Here is a 14,464-nt window from a genome sequence, read left to right on the forward strand (position 1 = left end):
ACTTTGATCCTCTCTTATTTAATTATCAAAATGGAGAATAGCAATAGGTGACTGAACAGGTAACTATCTGTCTTCCCCAGAAGAAAGTGCTATATGCTGTACATTTCAACTCAAACAATGGTATGTAATGAACTGAAGAGTTCATGGGCTCAGCTCCTTATAAGATAGTGTGTTCAATGTGCAAATTCCTTTGTGGTGAACATCAGCTAACTGTGACCTTACACATACCAGTGCCATTCCTGCCTTTAATCAAGTTAGACAATGATTACACTTGAGCAACTTTCAGGGCAAGCAGACCTATAGACTCCAAACTACAGAGTCTTTGTGATCCTGATTTATGTGCCCTGATTTTGCACTACATCTTGTTTGAAATGGAAATAGGATCATAGGTGAGTGTTTATCATTACACACATGGAGCAAATGATTGGAATTAACCAACATTATTTGCAGCAACCCTCAAATTCAGCAGCTTGTCAAAGGGAGTGCAACAGGCGTTAACAGGTGTCTGTATATTGTCCTTTCGAGCAAAGAGGGGTGGCAGTACTCCCACTGATCCTGGGGAACCCTTCCCTGCATGCAGGTATTACTGTGCTACTGCTGTAGTACATGTATTATCATTAATTTGTCATTAGTGAAAGTGAAATCCAGTACAGAGCACTGGGGAAAGAGGAGTCCAAAGTTTCTTAAAAATGCTTAGTATGATGACAACTGTAACATACATAAAATTATTATTAGACTATCATATGGTTTGTTCCCTGTGCATTGATATTGCACTGTTGTTTCCTAATGGACTTATTTACCTGACCAGAATACTCACTACGTAGACTCTGCAGTAAATAAGGGTGGCAGGCTGGTACATGGGTATGATATATGTACTCTAACCACCTATCTAATGGCATCTTCTTTCCTCAGACTTTTTATGCTGCAGCTCTGAATCTTGAAACACTTTTTCTTATTTTACCTTTGCCTGTAATTGTATCATTTCAGTGAAGTTTTGCCCAAATTCACACTGGAATTGCGAACAGGATCAAAGTCCGTGGTGTAATTAAACCCATCCCACTCGCAAGAATTCAATTTCTTTTTCTGGAAGCTACTTCACATATACATATATATAAAATGAGTTTGCTTGTATGTGTTAATGTCATCTGTTTCCCATTATCTATGCTTTGAGACCTATGTATGAGGAAACATTAAGTAAAACATTTTTATTAGACACTTTTGAACTTGAAAAGAGAGAGAAATAAGAAAATTGAGAAAGTATTCAACAAGTGGGGCAGTAGGTTAAGTGAACTAGCTGTACCCAAGGCAGCATTTGCACCCTAGATCATATAGTGTGACAGTGACGCTGCATGATTTCAGACTTATCCAGCTGTGTGGTAATAGGTTAAACTTTGACTTTGTAGCCAAAGAAGACAGATTCACTCCAGAGCCTAAAACTTTGGCCCTGTGACTGTGAGCTATTCTCTCTGTAGGTTTGCTTTCTCCAGAAGCCTTTCTGAAGACACTGTTGATCGCTATATCTACAAAATGGCTGTGCAAATTTGTGATGGTATTCTTGCAAAAATGCAAGCTTTCTGCAAGCATTCAGTGAATCTCAGTGTTGCTCACATTCCTATATGCATTGATGATGCGGGTGTTTGGAGCAACCATAAAGGTTTCATGCTGCTTGTGGATGCTTCATAGTCCTTATAAATGTGGTTAGATGTAAATTTTTCCATGCTCTACTAGGAGGATTTCTCATTTAAAATGCCAGGAGAATTTTTGGATGTAGCAAGAATACTGTAGCTTTCTGTACCCTAATTTTCAGAAATATTTATCTTGTATCAGCATGGGAAAAAAGTCCAATTGGCCAAAGCCGGCCAAATTGTAAGAGGCTGAAGTGTAAGAAAATGAAACATAGTGGGAAATGTAGGCAATTAGAATGATGCACCATAATCTGTGTTTATTTTTAATCAATTAAAGTCACAGCTTCATGTGATATGGTAGAACTTTATCTGATTATCAGCAACAGCATATTTACAAGTAAGAACTATGATTTTTTAAAATAACTTAAGGATAGTAAAACTTTAAACAAATATGCTGGCACACTGGCAAGCAAACTACCGATCCCTGTGATTTTGTACTCTATACATCCTCCCCTAAAATATGACCAAAGGCCTTCCTTTTTAATAAAACAAATTGTGTTTTGAACTGGTTTCTAGCTGATTAGTATCTCCAGAGTTCTCCATTAAGTCAATATCTACCTATGAGTAAGTACTGGCAATGCCACATATTTTCTTTGCAAAGACTAAAGCTTTTTCTGTTCTGTTTTGGTCCAACTGTACATATCAAATAGCAATAAACAATCACCAACTTAAATGATTCAGGGTTGAATTAATTCTGTTTCAAAGGGTCTAATCCTGTGAAGTACCAGGCAAATTTTTGTGAGAGTCAAAGCTACTCAATACTCTTCTTTTTCAAAAGCAGGAAAGGAAATTTTAATAAATTTTCATCTAATATCTGTCCTATATTCTATTTTAATAAAAAATTTGCTGTATGATTTTAAGTCTTTCTTGGGGATCGAAATAAGATGGTGTCTGTCTTCTGTTTTTCAAATGAAAATTCAATGGGGAATTTGAGTTTAGAGGAAAATAGAGCTTCCATCTCTGTTAGTCTTCAGGCAGTAGCATAATAATACTACTAATTGTTGTGGCATAGGAAGGCTTTAACAGCAGTCGTTTCTTGTAACTGAAGGAGTACATCTGAGCACACAACTACCCTTCATTAGCACCTTTTTAATCATTTCAGTGCCTGCAGGCCAGCATATTTTGCATTGCTCCATTAGAAGTGATGGACACATATTGAAGACAATGATCTGCAGCTTTATAGAAAAAAACTCTGTCCTTTATCAATCAGCTTGCTGTAAATTGGCAACACAGCACAGCTGACTTGAAGGAAAAAAAAAAATATCTATCTTCCATTTCTCCATCCATGAGAACTAAGGCCTCTCTGCCGCTAGAGGGTGAGACAACTACAACCCAAATACTTAAGTCTTAGTCATTCCTGTAGAGGGTACAAATGCAAGTTAACATGCAGACAGGACCTTGGTTATTCATATTTAGGAGAGAAAGATGCATACCGTGGGCATAGCAAGTACTCATATGCTTAAAGCCAGAGTTGCAAAGAAATATGGGAACAATCTGTGATAATGAACAACAGTGGAACAAAACTCATTATCTAGACAATAGATTTTTGGGCCTTGGGAGACTTAGTTACAAAAATAAGTTCTGATCTTGATTCAAGTGCTGAATCAAACTGTTCTGCTTCAAGAAAGAACTACTTCTGGCTTAAAATGTCTTTTTTAGTCAAAAATCTGAAAAGAAGGTCTAGCTTCCTGCTTGCCTTTGATCTATACCATCTATACTGAAGATTTTCTTAGTTGCCTTCTTGTAGCTCTTTGACTTTTCTAGTATTTCTTTCCTTTAACACAAGATGGTCTGATGCAGTTGCCCTGACATATCTTTCAAAACTGAATTGTTATGTGTAGTTTAGTATGGCTATGCATCTTGTCCTGCCAGAAAGCACCAATTCCTACTAACATGTCCAATGTTTCTTGCATAAACATCTTACAAATAGGGCATGTTTTGATGCTTGCAGAGTCTCTTAGAAGACCCTTTTCCCTGAAGACTTTCCTAACTCACAAAGAAAATACGCTATTCACATTTTAATTTATAAAAGCTAATCTTAAATCAGAGATTTAACAAATCAATATGCTGTTTCTTCAGGAACAATATTTCCTGATTTAAAAAAAAAATCAAGTCCCACCGTAACATCAAGTAGTTTTTTCTTTTTTTGTTCTTACAAAGCTCTCTGAAGAATTCTATCTTTAAATATGTTTTGACAGTGTCTGCTGCCTTGTTGCTTCAACACTTCAACAATCTGAAGGTCCAAATTCAACTTCCCTTTTTTCCTGAAAAAAGACTTTGATATTGACTTTGTAAAAAATACTACAAAGGGCATATATGGGGTTAGTAGAAACAAAACTTTGTGTCACTAAGTGGTAGTAAAGAAGAGGCAAAAGAGAAGAAAATATTAAGTATCCTAGACAGTTCTAAACTATTGCCTGGGAGACTTTAACTTATTCAACTTATGTTAAATGAAAGACAATTGTGTCAAGAATTTTGAGATTCTAGTCTAGTTAGAAATGGGCAGCACACATCTTTGTTTAGGGAATTACATTTTCATGCTACAGAATGATCAGATTTTTTTGGGAAGCTTTCTGTGTTTATCAACAGGATTTAAATTTTAGGGAACTTAACCATTGAGTTTGAAGTTACATGTAGGATTTCACATTTTCTGGCATGAAAACTTTTCATGCCTAGGCTTAGCTGCATGCCAAGATTTTGTTGGCTGCGTAAAGCATAAAGCCAATCCGTACTGAACCTTATTGAAATAAATAGGGTTTAAGAACATATTACGCTAATGTTAAATAGAAATTCACTCTGCTGTTTATGTTAGTTTACTCATGGTTCTTGTAGAATATTTCTAGAAATTCAGAGAAGCTATAGAATGATTTTCCCTTTTTAAAAGAAAAAAGTGTTATTGGAGCAATGAATACTTGTTATTCTTTATTTTTCGATGATTTTAACTGAAAGGAAACAAATAATGACATTCTCTTGTGCTGACATTAAAAATCCCTGGCCCCTTTCTATGGGCTCTTTTCTTTTAGTGTCCTAAATACCATAGAAGTAATAGAGCGTTTACAGTTAGAGGCAATGATTGCTTTCTTCATTTCAGAAAAAGAGATTTTGAACACTATCAAATAATTTTAACCCTCAAACCTACCCAAAAGCTTTACTGGGAGGTACAAATGAAATCACACTGAACAATCAGTAAGAATATTGTTTTGCTATTCTGAATATGACATGAAAACTATGAAGTGCAAAAATTGCCTTTTATTATAACACTAGCATATTTAGCTCAGTTGCTTATACTACATAGTCTTTAGCATCTTTCTGCTTAGTGAATTCCATAGCATTTGCAGCTATCCAAACATTTTGCAAGAATACATCCCAAACTATTTTTTTTTCCTGGACGATAGAACATACTCGTTGTAGGTGGGAAAACTTGAAATCTGTCTGGCTTTTATCTCATTCTGTTACAGCAACAATACTAGATGTTAGCTGCTTACTAGTTCCAAGGCTCAGAGCCAGAATCAATGCTGAATTAAATGACTAAACTTACCATTAAATTCAAACATACACCATCAGTCTCAAACTATTGTTAGCAGAAAGGCCCTTTCAGCTGTGATGCAAGAGCTATGATTTGATTTTAAGGAAGAACTTGAGGTAAAAAGTCTGGTCCTTGTTTCAGTTTCTAAGGCATTGCTGCTATCTCTCCCTAGAACCAAAATGCCAGACGCTGAAAAAACAAATCTGTATGACACCTGAAAATGGTGTTAGGGGAGGGCTGGTGCTGTTTAATAGAAAAACAATAGTAAAATTCCAAGAAGCATCCATGTTAACTGAAGAATCCATGCAAAAAGGAAGAGAATTCAGACATGGCTTGTTCTCTTTCCATGATCTAATCCGGGTATTTGTGGTCTGCTGTTGCACTACTCGCCTACGTGTACCTGAACAGACTGGTTATTTCTTGTGCTTTAGCCCCAGCCAGCAACTAAGCACCACGCAGCTGCTCGCTCACTCCCCACCAGTGGGATGGGGGAGAGAATCAGAAGAGTAAAAGAGAAAACTCAGGGATTGAGATAAAGCCAGTTCAATAGGGAAAGCAAAAGCTGTGCATGCAAGCAAAGCAAAACAAGGAATCCATTCATCACTCCCCATGGGCAGGCAGGTGTTCAGCCATCTCCAGGGAAGCAGGGCTCCGTCAGGCATAACGGTTACTTGGGAAGACAAACGCCATCACTCCAACATCCCTCCCTTTCCTTCTTCTTCCCCCAGCTTTACATGCTGAGCACGACACCATACGGTCTGGGATATCCCTCTGGTCAGTTGTGGTCAGCTGTCCCAGCTGTGTCCCCTCCAGACTTCTTGTGCACCTCCAGCCTACTTGCTGGTGGGGTGAGAAGCAGAAAAAGCCTTGCCTCTGGGTAAGCACTGCTCAAAAATAACAAAAACATCTCTATCAACACTGTTTTCAGCACAAATCCAAAACACAGCCCCATACTAGCTGCTGTGAGACTATCCCAGCCGAAACAGCACATGCTGTAACAGAACTCTTCTCATCTGGGCTAAGTGGTGAAGAGGCTTTGAGGTTATGATAGAGGGAATGATCTCCCCAAGTCCAGGCCTGACTCTGTAAATACTCATCTTTTCATCATTGTATGATTGGTGGAATCATAAGCTTCTGCATTTTTTTCCAGCTTCTTTCAGACTAGTAGCTAAATTAAAGCTGTTTATATGTTTTCTTGCAGCACTTTTGCAGGCTAGCGAAGACAGAAAACAAACATTTAAGTACCATTTTTCTTTCACTCAATGTCCTCCACTATGCCAAGCAGTTCCTCAGGCTCTCTTGCAACAGAAGTGCTTGTTGCTTTGGTGCCCCTTCACTGCTCTGCGATTTGGGGAACTTTTCTTACTCTGAGCTCCTTCTCTTCTCTGTATGGCTTTGGCTGCCAGCTTTAGCTGATCTGACATTCTTTTCCATGGAAACATGAATGGGAATGGTGGTAGCAGCACAGTGCTATCTGTTGCTTATTTCAAGTGTGGCTGTCAGATAAAAGCTGAAAAAGCTATTTTGCAAACAGCACCTCCAGACAGGCTATTATAGGACTGAGCGAACAACCATCCATTTCCTGTAATTTTATTATACTTGCATGTTTTAGAGTTTGACAGTATTTTTAGGCCTGAAGAACTTGGTGATAAACATTTGAATTCATCATTCTAACAGTTTTCAACTTTCATAGTAAATTATTTGTTTTAAAGGTTGAACATGTCACATGGTAATAGCATCTAACCAGCAGCTATGAAATGTCTAAGGAATCAGGGGAGATAAAGAAATCTCAGTAAGTAAAAGATAATGACTGGTACAGCAGAGCACAAACAGTAAAAACGGACAAGATGTGGGGACAGGAACTCCAGAACCTTAGTTTTGACTTTACTATCTATTTTTGGCTGATGTTATAACAGCACAAAGATCATGCCTGTCAGAGAAACTTAATCTGAAAAGGTGTTTAGTCAGACTTTGGTTTATGGAAGTGCCACAAGGAAATAGATGGTAAGACAATGGACCAAATCCTGACCATGGACCAATGACCAGTGACCATCATTGCATATGAATGAAGATAAGATATAAAATTTATATTTTATAAATATAAAATAAAATAAAAAAATAAAATATAAATAAAAGATAAAATATAAAATAAAAAAAGATTTAGGAATCTGGATAAGCAGGCTGTAAATACCAGATACGCAGGCATAGTAGAAGTGTTGAGGGGGCACAGAAGTTAGCATGAACTCCACCTACAGGTGAAGCAGTACTGATCAACTTAAAAACAATCTTTGTCCATATATTGAGAATTCTATGAAACTTTCCACATATGCATTAACTATTGGTGAAATTCTGCTCAGATCTTGCAAAAAAGATTGAATTCTACTGTCAACTATTAATATTGGCTATTTACTTATAAATGCTTTCATATGAACCTGAAGTTCAGTTGCTAATAGATGGGAGAAGCATAAATCTGGTATCCAGTGGCAGTGCTAGGGGCTTGCAGAGGTAACAACCGGTCCAAAGGTGCTCGCTGAAGCCTGTTACTGGGAGCTGAATCTTCCCATTTAGACCTTCAGTGTGTATTTCTTGCCTGTGCATTTAACTATAGCTGTTTTAATGTCCACTATGGCTTAATCCTAAAGAACTATAAAACGTGAATATTACTTACATTGCATGTTTGTTTTCTAAAAACAGTAATAATACCTAAAAGTAACACAGCACTTTCATACTATAATCTCTCTAAAGGCACCTCTTAGCAGGTAGCTTGAGCTTGCAATTAATTTAATGAGGAGCAGAACCAGTGAATTTGGTTTTCCTATGAATTTGTCTTGTGACCTGCAATGAAGTACAAACGCTGTTCCAAACTTCGGGAGTGTGGATTGCACTGGTTTCAAATCACAGCTGATGGCTGTGGCTGCCTTTTCCCACCAAAGGAGCTTCTAGTCATCACCCTATATTTACAACATTTACATATTATTAACAAGATTAAAGACTCTACTTTTCTGCTGGGCAATGGATGCAAAAGTTACTAGAAGAGGGCAGGCAGATGACATAAATCTCGCTTCCTTAGAGAACTTGTCCCAGACATAAAAATTCTATTAATCCTTTGTGATTCCTAACAGGTTTTGTTAAAACAAACTCTGGGAGATTCTTTATTCGTGAGGGTAGACCCTATTACCCACTTGGGGAAGAAGGAGTGCTAGCCCATTACTTTGGTTATTAACTATTACTACTTAGTAAACATTATTACTATTTAGTAAACACTGCAGGGAAATCCAGAAACGCAGTTCCAGCCCCAAGGACTTTCCGTACTCAGGCACTGAACTTCGGTGTTTGGTACCAGCCAGCTGGCTGTAAAGGACCATGTCTGACGCCAGCTGTTCTACAAAAGATGGTACTAGATTTTTCTGCAGCTTAGCCTTGGCATTTCCAAACGGCTAAGGCAAACACTTGCCTTTACATGATGATAGCATGATCCATTTTTCCATAAAAAGCAATGACTTGTATGTCTCCTGTGCCGGGAAGGTAGCAAGGCCTCTGCTAGTAAGGGGAGGGAGGGAAGGAGAAGGAATGAAGGGTGGCAGAACACTGCCGTCATGACAAACAGGGAAGGGAGCAAAACCTACGCGTGGTAGCTAAGTCTGTCACTGGAGAAGCAAACTAAATTGTCTGACCAGGTTAATGCCAGAGAGCAACTCTGAAAAGAATGGTTTTTTTGATACCCTAGTGTGTAACCAAATTGATCATTTAAATGAGATGTCTATTGCAGCGTATTGCGGAGAAAAGATTTTTCCAAAAGTCTTGTTCTGTGCAAATGTTGGCAAAAGTTTCATCTGTGTAAAAGTATTATACGAATGCCTGCCTACAGTTTAGGAAAACTTCCAGGTAAATGCATTCAAGCTTCTTGAAAGAAGATACCTGCACACGCAGTCCTTCAGTGCACAGAACTACTTACGTGCAGATGAGCTACAAAATGTACTGTTTCTTTATGCTGCGTAGAGATTGAGACTTATAAATAAAAACTATTGGCAGATCAGGAGATCTGGGATCAGTATATTCTTTTCCATAACTACTAACAATCGGGAAAATATAAACATAATAAGGATAAAATAGTAACTCAATTAACTGACTTCATTTTTGTCTATGATTCATTCCATTTGGTAACACTCTTCTACCAAATATGGGCATATCCGAGTTCTGTGTTTTGGAGGAAATGTGTGCTGGGACAAGTTTATAATTTAATATTGAGTGTTTTGAAGCAGTTGATGCCTGGTAATTAAAGGTGGGAAAAATTAAAAAAGTTTTTTTAAAGCACAAGAGTTTCATAATAAAATGGAGACAAGATTTTTTTGGGAGTGACTTTCAAGCCTCTGAATCGTTGGAGGAAGGAAAGTGTCATGGAGATGCTGGTAGGCTTGCATTGTATCAAATCTCTCAAACGAAGCACAAAAGATTTAATTTAGAAGTGAAATGTCTCAGAACAACAGAAGCTGGAAGCTTTCTGCTGTGGCCTACTCATGTCAGCGTGAATGACTGAGGTATCATGCCAGGCTTCAGAAATGAGTTTTGCCTTTAGAATGGCAAAACAAAGAAGTGGCAGTTAGAAATTGTTAATTTAAAAAAATAAAGGTAAGAAGGAGCAAACTGAGATATAGCATAAAAATGTATGAAAACAAATAAAAGAAATCTTGAGGCAGTTTTAATGGATCTGCAATTTGGTAATTGGAAATAAATGTGGTTAGGACTGCTTTCCTGCGTTAGGTGTCCTGGAATCCTTTTTTGGGAGGTGTAGACAGAGGTCATGGGAAGTCATAACTGAATAGAACAAAATGGGAAGGAATAGTAGTAGAGCAATCACCACTTTTAACTGCTGCAAAGTGTGCCCTGAATCTGTCAGCAGGATTTCTGTTTTTGTTTTTCAGAAGAAAAAGTACAGCAAAACACATCAAACCTAACATTTTTTGTCTGGGTCCCCATCATTCACTAGAGGAAATGACAAACTCATTTTATGTGATTTTTATGGCTATCCCTTCCCCCTCCCCCTCAATTCTGTTTTATTCATTAATTGCAATTCTCAGGTTTTGTTCCAAGCTTCTTGAACTGGATTATCACCTTTTCATTCCAATATTCTCTCCTAGTTGCCTATAGTTATCACTACCCTTTTTATAAAAGTTGATTTCATACCTTTTTGATCTGCTTTAGTACTTCACTACCTGTACTTTATAACACAAACATAATTGTTTTTCCTTATGAAGAAATTCAGTTTTCAAGCTGGAAGAAATTCCATTTTTCAAGCTCTTGAAAATTTTTATTTTAAATGGCCTAAACATTCATTGAACTCTATAGCCCATTTTACAAACACTCAGTTAACTGTAGTTAATCCCAAGGTATTTTCAAGTTTCAGAATTAGATTTGTAAAGGTTTATGCAGAGGGAGTGACTTGCACAAGGTTGCAAATAGACATTTCAAAGAAGGGGAATGTTTAAATGAAGAATCCCAGTTAAAAAAATTATTTTTTTTGTAGAAACAATTCTGCAATTTAGAGCAGTAAAACAAAAAGAATTATAAAGATACTAGGGCAATAGGAGAAAGACTGTGAAATGCTTAAAAAAAAAGAGTCATGTCCTCTTGTGGGTTCAAATGGCTGACATGTGACCATACATTGTCAGAATGGCTCTGTTACTTGCTTCTTGGCCATACTATGATGCAGAAGTTCAGTATAATTGAGACAGAATGTGACGTTATTAAAGATGCTATTTCTCAGCAACCACAGTAGATATTTATTTCCTTTGTTAAGGTAAAAATCCATTTTAACTTAAATGACTTCATGTTTTATTCTTCCACTGTGTTTCAGGTCTTAATAATGTCTTAGGTTAAATGTTCCCAACATTTTGGAGTAAGCTTTCTCCTTTCCTTTCCCATGCTGCAGATGGCTGTCTTGTTATTTAGCTTTTTTAGACTGAAAAAAAGACAGTTTACAGTGGTACTGGATAGATTAAAGATCTTCAATAAATCACATGAATACGATCATTATACCACCATTATTCCTACCGTATTAACATGGGTCTTACGGTGAACTCCCAATAGAGGAACTGATGATCAGAAACTTCTGTTTTTAAGTTTTAACTATTAAGTACAAGTGATGTTTAGTCTTAAGACTAAAATTTGGTTTAGAATATTGGTGTTCATGTTTCAATGTAATATTGAAATGATTAAGCCATATCACAGGTTGAACACTAAACTTTGAACTTGACAAAGCACAACTAAATCCTCATCAACAACAACATTAACATCAACACTTGTCAATCATAGTATACAGTTCAATAAAAATACCACTGTAATCCACGGAAGGTAAAGAAACATTTACCCGAAGAGAAACTATACCAGCAACTCCAGGAAATGGCTGTCGAAATATATTCCCCAAAGGAAATGTATATATATATATGTATTCCCCAAAGGGAATAGACACATTCATTGGTACCTTACACTTTATAAAGCCATGGGAGTTAACCATCAGATAATAGGTGCATCACCTGTCATGGTTTATTGCTTAATTATTATGTCTATTTGATATGAATTGGAGGAGTTATACAGAAACAATACTGGAGTCTTAAGTGCTCTTAAACTTGGGAGACAAAATTGTATCTTTAGATTATAATGTCAAGAACCTAGTTAAATATGATGAATATCTGATACGGGTAAAAAAAGAATCATTTGGAAGAATGAAAGTGCTGAGATTTTCTTTAATGCACCAGCCTTTAAGAGCTGCGAGGCACACGCTTACAGCCATGCACAACCCCCCTCACTTTCTTAGGGCTCTGGCTTGGTGGTATGTCACACCAAGGGAGATCATATCGGCATTTGTTTGGTATAGGTACACATTTTCTTGCATAGACGTATGTTTGAGGCTGTTTGAAATCATGCTCGGGTGTAGCTAACTTCTTTTCTGATCATTCAGTGTTGTAAAACCAAATGAACGGCTCCAAATGAGATACAAGAACGTCATGCAGCATTGTTGTCTCTCTGGTAAGAGTCTGGTCAGACTACCTGGTTACTAGCTTGTGACTAAGTTAGTGTGATGTCTTTAGCACTAGATACGTTTAGATTTGGTTTTCCCTTTGCACTTTCTTGTGCTGTTAGATTTTGATCTTAATGTTCACTTAGAGTATGCCTTTGTTTCCGATATATTTCCAAAAAATCAGGGTTGCAATACATCATTACTAGTTTAATTTTTTGCGTTAATTCATGTGGTGTGTTGTCATTCAGGCTGTGAATAAACACAACTTGTTTCCTGGATCTACTTTTCTGTGCAAAATAATAAAATAAAGGCAAATGAAAAAGGAAAGGCAAATTGTCCTGAAAGAAACAACATCTGAATATTATTTTTTCAGAACACTGCTCCTAACTGTAAGAATAGAAAAGAAAAATAAGAGTACTTTGTGAAGTCTTTAAGAGTTGCCTGGAAGATTTTTGGAAGTGAAAATTAAATTTGGCAGAAGATATGTAAGGCTCAGCTACCTGCTAAAACTTGTCAACTCTTAATTTTACATCTGTTGTTGATCACACTGCAGGACTTGATAATATGTTTATCATCATGCCCCTGCAGTGGAGGAGGCAATGTTAAATTGTCAGGTCTAGTCAAGTAGGGGGCTTGGTCTTTCATGTATATTTGATGACAAACAATCCCACAGAAGCATAGCTGGTGTATTGCAGGAGTACCCTTACAGGAAGGACTTGTGTCTAGTTTTGTTATTCTTTGCTGCCTCAGGCATAAGCATCTATGATATCTCAAGATATTTTAAACAAAGTAGAATTACAATTATACAGACTTTTAACAAAAGAGTAGTCTCATCTGTAACCCTAGTTTTGTCTTAAGGGTTATAATTTTGCATTTTGTTTCGCGACTGAGTAAGAGAAGCCCTGCCTATAAGAACTGCCAGGTACTGGAAAATAATTACTCAGTGTTCAGGTTAAGTAAAGATTTTGTGCATTATACGATTATTTAGCTATTGGATTTCAAAGTAGCATGTGATCTGTATTGCTATCCTCAGGTTCTTTCCTTCCTCTTGCATGGCAAAACTTACTAAATTTCATTTAAAATGTACATTTATGTTTCTTTTGTAATGATTGTTCCCGTTGCCATTAGTATAGGAGATGCTACCACACTGCAGTAACAAAACTTGAAAAGATTCCTCAAATCTAAATACATTAAATATGAAAATTCAAGATGAACCTTACTTTAATAAAAGGCTTTGAATATTTATTTCTTAAATTGTTTTGTAGTTTGAAGAAACTCCGAATGTATGCACATATTTTGGTTGCGTACAACAGGCCATTCCCTGCTGAGCTGTGCATATTCATGCTATACCTCCCAGTGGTTCCTGCCATTAGGTCCCCAGAGATCTGCCTTGGTTCTATCTCAAGGGTTTCATTCCTAGCAGTAGGTTTATACTATAAAGATTTTTCTGCTGTATATATTACAATTGTAATTATACTTTTAAACCATTTTTGGTGGTAGGGAAATATTTGTCATACCTGTAGCTGTATTTTTCAATGACTTGATAAATTATTTCTGACATCTTTTCTACAGTTTAATGAAGTGGGTTTTATCCATTTAAAAACGAGACTTTCACCCCTTCTGCAGCCTACTCCTGTCCCAGGGCTCGAGGGAAATGCCGCAGATTTGCTGTCCACCGTCACTTGCTTTTGGAAGCAGGGTACTTAGTCCTAGAAGCTCTGTGCTCCTCTTGGAGCTTTTCTTTTTTTTCTTTCAGCCTTTCTCCCCTTTCATCTCCCTGTCTCTTCCCTTGGATCCTCTGACACCTGAGAGCTCTGATTTCCCGGTCTTCTGGGAAAGCCCTTCCCTTTCTCTCCTTTGTGGAAAAATGATTCAACTGCTGTACCTGAAAGTTTTGAGGATGTGCTCTGGAAGACCTTGGTTCCCTCCCAGGACATTTCCTCGTCACATCACAAGGCCTAAGCAGGCAATTAGCCAGCCGTGCTTCTCTGCCCCTCTCCTGACAGCCTTGATGCGCTAACTTCCCACAGACCTGCTTGTGTGGAAGGGAAACATCTATTTCATATGGTGCAGGCCAGGCTGAGCCAACTGTTGGAGTCTAGAGAAGCATGTGTGTTTAAAAGTGAGTGTGAATATTTCACAGTAAAACATGAGAAGTCTACTTTGTGGTCTTTAAAAAATATTTCTGGCACAGCAAAACAAGTAAGATAGGAGACAAGCTTTTTGTATGGGACT

The sequence above is a fragment of the Phaethon aethereus genome (assembly GCF_964289735.1).
Source record: "Phaethon aethereus genome assembly, chromosome: 8".
Lineage (NCBI taxonomy): Eukaryota > Metazoa > Chordata > Aves > Phaethontiformes > Phaethontidae > Phaethon > Phaethon aethereus.